At 43.6% G+C, this 6,953-nt stretch overlaps 1 long non-coding RNA gene across 1 annotated transcript in view; it reads right to left on the reverse strand.

Annotated features, from left to right (window-relative positions):
* Positions 1–6,112, reverse strand: part of LOC129392401 (uncharacterized) — a 7,423-nt gene extending 1,311 nt beyond the window's left edge. The window contains exons 1-2 of the long non-coding RNA XR_008618178.1: positions 5,968–6,112; positions 4,787–4,882 (exon numbers count right to left, since the gene is read on the reverse strand). This is a non-coding gene — a long non-coding RNA (uncharacterized lncRNA). The remainder of the gene's footprint in view (positions 1–4,786; positions 4,883–5,967) is intronic.
* Positions 6,113–6,953: the final 841 nt, after the last annotated feature.

Consider the following 6,953-nt stretch of genomic DNA (forward strand, 5'->3'; position numbering starts at 1 on the left):
GACTCAATTTCGTTTCTTTTTATGGCTGAGTAATATTCCATTGTATATATGTGCCACATCTTCTTTATCCATTCAGCTGTTGATGGACACTTAGGTTGCTTCCATGTCCTGGCTATCGTAAACAGAGCTGCAATGAACATTGTGGTACATGACTCTTTTTGAATTATGGTTTTCTCAAGGTATATGCCCAGGAGTGGTATTGCTGGGTCGTATGGTAGTTCTATTTGTAGTTTTTTAAGGAACCTCCATACTGTTCTCCATAGTGAACAGCCTGTTTTAAAAAAGCAAAATCATTTAAAGCTGGTCCATGTTTTACATGCTATTTCATAACAGTCGCTGCCATAAACACTGCCAGAGTAGGAAGAATTTTGTATACAGATATTTCTCAGTTATGGTCACCACATAATTTGATCACTGTATATAGTGTTACACTGAAAGAAAATGTAATGGTTTGCGGGGAGGAAATGGGAAAGCATCTTTCTGCTCTTAAGAAGGCTTTGAGGGGTGGGAGGGAGGGAGACACAAGAGGGAAGAGATATGGGAACATATGTATATGTATAACTGATTCACTTTGTTGTAAAGGAGAAACTAACACACTATTGTAAAACAGTTATACTCCAATAAAGATGTTAAAAAAAAAAAAAAAAAAGAAAGCTTTGAGGACATTTCAGGAAGAACCTGGGGTGGTAGGTGAAGAACTGGCTCCAAAATGAACTTAAACCTCATGTCAAGCAATGCACCATTTCAAAATGCAGTGCTAGCTTCCGGGATTTTCGAATCAGATCAGCAAATCTCCATTACAAAGAACAACTGCAAATTTTCTTTTCTAAGACTAAATGCCTCACCAATACATTCTAACTGGCTTTTTCTTTGGTTTATTCTGCTTACCCCAAGTCAGCGTTCAAGGCTGTTGGTTTATATAACCTGGAAAACAAATCTAACGGAAACCATTAGGTTGTCATCAAGGGAGAGCTGAATAAGAAGCTCTTGAACTTGTTTCACCCTCTCAAAGGGCAGGACTTATTTTTCTTACCATGAAAACAGTAGATTGGGGAGAAAGCAGAGAGCGATGCAAACACAGACATGGCTGCTCTCTGAGATTTTTCCTCTCCTCAGAAAGCAAAGTGAACACACATGGCTCTTGGTACTGTTCACCTGCTTTGTTCCTTCCTGTCCTCTTCCCTTATGGGAAGAAAGTCTTTTAACATAATCATGCATCACAATTAAGGCTTTCAGGGTAGTGGGTATTAGCAAGAGAGAGGTGAATCTGTCTGGTAGGTGCCTTGTTCTGAGGAATACAGAGATCCACTGTTATTTTCCCAAGATGCAGTGACCTCAGACCAAAGGGGCACAGAGTGTCCTGGGCTTGGCCAACCATGGTAGCAGCTGGTTGGAACCAGAACCTTGGGAGGTGGAGTTGGAGGTCGGGGAGAAGGCAGAGGAGCAGAGAAGGAAGAAGTGGGGGAAACTTGGAAGGGCTCTCTGGGCTCCAACCCAACGTGTAATGTATGTATGTTACACCTTTGGTTAATCCCCTGGGATGACAGGAATTGGTCCTGAGGGAGACCCAGGCCTCCCTGGCACAGAGCTGGTCCTACACGCCCCTATAACTGGGGCTCTGCAGAGCATCATGACCCCCAGTTATACAAATTTCATAACAGGAAGTCTTCCCAGCCTCTAGGTCTTTACATATGCTATTCCTCTGCCCCCAATTCTCTTGCTCTGTATTGACAGCCATTGAATCATCCTTAAGACCCAACTGGCACTTTATCTCCTCTTGGGAGCTTTCCCTGACCTCTAGAGACAGTGAGGGTCCCCTGTTCTAAGCTGCCAGGACATCTCATTGCACTTCCTGGGCATCTCTAACATGTTGTACAGTCACCGTTGCCTGTATAATTGTCTCCTTCACTAGATTGTGAATTGCTCAAAGGCAGACTGGGTCTCGTTAATCTTACATCCATACTAGCTAGGTAGCGAACACAGTGCATCACAGGTGTTTAATTAGTGTTTAGTGAATAAAAAAAAAGAAAACAAGAATAAAGGATCAGTTTTTGTGAGGCAAATGTGCTACCCACTTGGCCAGATGTGCCCAGTGAAGGGAGTCTTTGAGGGACCTAAAAGTCATACATTCCACAGTGTCCTGTGAAATTCAAGATAAAGGAAGCCACCCTGCTGAACCTAAGAGCATACCTGGTCGATTCTCCCCTCTAGGGAGCCCCAAGGAAGGAAGATCATTATGAACTGCCATGAAAAATGGGAATCATGTCGAATGGGTTCATTTGACTGCTCAGGAAATCTTATCATCCAGTCGCAATCTATAGTATTAGAGTTTTGTGTGCTCTTTTCTGATGATCAATTTTCTATCTGTCAACTTAGAAAGGGCCGGCAAAAGGCAGAGATAATCCTTCTTGGTCTGACTGAAAGTATTCCCACAAGTGTCTAAAGACAAAATAACCTACGCATCTAGACTCGTAGTTACATGAAGGTAACTACTGGGAGGTTGTGCCGGGTGCTGCCTTGGCATGGCCTTTTCTCCAGTGCCTTATACATTAATTTTAAAAGGTTCTTGACATTTCGGTAGAACTGATATAATCATTTTCAGAGAAAAGGTGCCTGTCCTCAGAATGGGTGTATTTTATTTTTGATCTAAGTGATATGAGTTAGAATTATTATTCTACCCAAAAAAGACATGGCAATAAGCTAAACAATCTTTATCTATAAAACTTTTTTCACATTTCAAAATATTTTCATATATAGTATCTCCTTGACATTCACCAATAATCCTATGGAAGTAGCCCGACCAGGGGGTTGTTACTCAAACATTAAGAAAAGGGAATTGGACTCAGAGGGCATAAGGGACTCATCCAAAAGTACCAGGCAGTAAGTGGCAGATTTAGTCTCTAGATTCCAAACCCCTAATAAAAGTTTACCTGGTTTATGGGCTTCCCTGGTAGCGCAGTGGTTAAGAATCCGCCTGCCAATGCAGGGGACACGGGTTCAAGCCCTGGTCCGGGAAGATCCCACATGCCGTGGAGCAACTAAGCCCGTGCGCCACAACTACTGAGCCTGTGCTCTAGAGCCCGCGAGCCACAACTACGGAAGCCCACATGCCTAGAGCCTGTGCTCTGCAACAAGAGAAGCCACTGCAACAAAGAGTAGCCCCCGCTCGCCACAACTAGAGAAAGCCCACGCGCAGCAACAGAGACCCAATGCAGCCAAAAATAAATAAATTAAATAAATTAATTAATTTTTTAAAAAAGTTCCCCTGGTTTTTGCCTAAAAGATAAATGCTGACATTTCCAGATAAGATTAACGTGTAGCACAAGGATCTAACTCACTGCACCAAATATTTTGGGTTCTCCACATGGTGGGTTTGATTTTTCCTACTCCTTGAAGTGAGGTGCAGCTGAGTGATTCGCTTTGGTGAGCTGAAGTTATGGAGTCCAGTGCACAAGTGGAGACACTCTTTCCCTCTGCCATTTAGGTGGTGGCTACGCCATCAGTCTCGGTCCCAGAGTAAAGCCAATGAGGAGCAGAGCCCCCAGCTGAAACATAATGGACCCAGGCAGGGAATAACCTTTGTTTAATTGAGGTGTATTGTTACCACAGCACAACCTGACTTACCCTGCCTGAAACACTCCATGCAAGGGCTTACATTCAGTGACCTTATGGAAATGACCAAAGAACCATAAAAATGGAGGCAGTTGCATCTCTCTGGAAGTTAAGGAAGTGTGCCATCCTAAGCCGTAAGTTTGGAGAAATTTCAACAAGATAAAATAAGTTTAAGGAAGGATAACAAGGGATGACTCAGTACTCCTTTAAATAAATTAGTAACCTAGAAATGTTTACTTTTTCATGCTAAATAGGGACATGGTGAGGAGGCCCCCCTCACCAAAAATAATAATAATACTCCCCAACTTTGGGGTTTGGAGAAGAAAGTACCTTAATAGTTGCTGGTGGGGCATGCTGTGATAAGCCCTAGCTTTGTTCCAGAAGGTACCATTCTGCTCTCCCTAAGATAACACACAATACGCACCCACGTGAAGAGCAATCTCCCCAGGTGGAGATGGTGGCATGTGGTGACTCAAAAACGCCGTGCCGAATCTGACAGAGCACTGAATGACTGGCACAAGGGACCCGCCTGTTTTCCAACCAGCATTCATGTGGCCCCTGTACAGAAGATGCTATCTCCTGAAGCAAAACTCTGAAGCATGAAAGCAGAAACATATTTGGCATATCTCTGTTGGCTTTTATTTTTTATTTTATTTATTTATTTATTGGCTGCGTTGGGTCTTCATTGCTATGCATGGGCTTTCTCTAGTTGTGGTGAGCGGGGGCTACTCTTGTCGTGGAGCACGGGTTCTAGGCGCATGGGCTTCAGTAGTTGTGGCACACGGGCTCAGTAGTTGTGGCTTGCGGGTTCTAGAGCGCAGGCTCAGTAGTTGTGGCGCACAGGCTTAGTGGCTCCGTGGCATGGGGGATCTTCCCGGACCAGGGCTTGAACCCGTGTCCCCTGCACTGGCAGGCGGATTCTTAACCACTGCGCCACCAGGGAAGTCCCTCTGTTGGCTTTTAAATCACAGAGAATAAAAACAGCATTGATACTATGTGAATTGTGAATTCACATTCTGGGTAAAAATGACGTCAGAGTGAAAGGGGACACATTCAGACTGAGAGGGTATGCCCACCGCCCGGCGAGTGGAGGGGGGATAAGTGGTGGGGTGTCTCAGGTCATGGAAAGGGCAAACAAGGATTTGAAACCAGAAAATCAGGAAGCCATTCTTACCTCCCCCATTTAGCAGCTAAGTTACCTTGGCCAAGATTCTTCTTAAAGCTCGGGTTCTTGATCAATGAAGATAATAATCCCTACAATTGAGCACTGCTGTGAAGGTAAAACAAGGTCATATGTGGGCAGAAGCGCTTTGTAAATTATGAAGTTCTGGTACAAGTGGTAATTGTTTATCTTTGGGCAGGACTGAGCGTTATAAAGTCATTTCTTAAACAGCTAGAAGCTACCTCCTCTATCTCCCTAAGTCTCCTATTTCAGTTCCTCATAGTTAGTTGACATGTTAAATATTTGAGTGATAGGAAAGAAGGAAGGAGGGAGGGAGGGAGGGAGGGAGGGAGGGAGGGCAGGAAAAGATAGAAAAAAAGAAGGAATCCTCAGTTTGCCCATTGGGATCATACAAAATTAGTTTAATTCTTCTCTCAGATAAATATTTACTTAAAAAATGTGTTTCCTACTTTATTCCAAAAAGGATAAAAGGGATCTCACAAGGAAAACTAAAATACAATAAAAGAGCACAAATTTTAAATAGTGCAGAAGAAAAAAGGCTACAAGGAAAGGGATAGGAATGAGCCGGGAGTGAGGCAGTCCTCAGTCTGGCTACGGTGAACCACCTACTGGTTCTACGCTTTGCAGCATACAACACAAGAAAAGAAACATGATCATATATACAGTTCCCAACATCCATGAGGCAAAAAACAGAGCTGTCATTCAAGAGAAGTACTGATCTTCTTAGTAGTGAAGATAAGCATTTTTCCAAGAGGACACCATGGAAGGAAAGCATGACACCCTCAGCCTTGCTCTTCAACCAACAGAATAAGAAGCTTCCTAGGGATGGGTCCATGAGGACCCCTATATAGGCTGAAGACATCAAATCAAGAAGCAATTCAGCAAAGTTAACTTTGCCTGCTATCAGAACAGTGCAGCCCACCTTCCTGGGTCTCTGTGATCTAGTTTGACTCAAGGATATATGATAGACTATCTAGAAGAGGAAAAAATCAGCATGTCCTTCAAGCAACGATCCCCAATATCATTCAAGTCCCCACAAACGTTTAGCTCTGCCAAAGGGTATGTAAAACAAAGAGTGTTTAAATGATCATAAGCACAATCCTACATGACCAAGAACTCTTGGTGCAACATGGAGGAAAAACATGGAATTGTGAATACAAATCTCAACTTACTTGTCAGATAAAATCAAAACCACAGGATAGAGTTTCTTGTCATGTGAGTGGGACCATTTGACAGAGGTCCCTCTGAGGCTGATGGAGTCAAGGGCACCCATTCCACCTTTATTTCTGCCGTAGAGTTTTAGCCACAGGATAAAGACAAAGATAAAAAGCCTAAAGTGAGAAATATGCAGAGATGAATGCCCTGAAATGCAAATTATTCACAAGCATATGACATAATAAAACATTTTCCCAGAAAAGCGAATGCATAGGTTCCTTACCTTTCTAGAAGAGAAGTCACAGAGAAGAACCCCCCCTTCCCCCCAGGAGTGTACCAGGGCTGACCAGTGCACCCAGTTTTTTCATGACATAATTGGCTCACTACATTGATGGTTGGCCCTCCCCTGTGCATGGCTCCCCAACTTATATCAAGGCAAGCTTTGTGAGCCAACCAAAAGCATTTTCGTGGTTTTCTGATGGGAAATAAAGCTGAAGCTTGTAAAAGATCAGATGGGCTGTCATTAAATGGGAGAGATAGCTAAAAAGGAAGCCTCATCACTAGAGAGAGGAATCAGATCATGACACTGTCAAGGGGAAGGACTGGGAGCACCATCTTTCAGGGGGGACACAGTGGGGGAAAAAGAATGATAATAAAAATAACTGCTAATCATTGACTGAGCACATTTTCTATGGTAGACACTGAGCGAACCCCTCCTCATGCATGACCTCAATTAAAGCCAAAATTAACTCTAGGAAGTAGATACTGTACTCTGATTCTCTCCACTTTACAGAGGATGCAGTGGAGGATGACAGAAGTTAAAGCATCCTTTCAGCAACTGGGTGAGGGGTGCAGGAGGGCAGATGGACTGATGGTGCTGTGACTTTCCTCTGGGGACCACGGCATCCCCCTGCAGACAACTACAAAAGTCACCAGCAGAGGACTGGTCGGGGGATCTCTTCAGAGAGTTGACAGCATTCACTTCTCCAAGTAAGGTGGATTT

The sequence above is a fragment of the Physeter macrocephalus genome, chromosome 9 (assembly GCF_002837175.3).
Source record: "Physeter macrocephalus isolate SW-GA chromosome 9, ASM283717v5, whole genome shotgun sequence".
NCBI lineage: Eukaryota > Metazoa > Chordata > Mammalia > Artiodactyla > Physeteridae > Physeter > Physeter macrocephalus.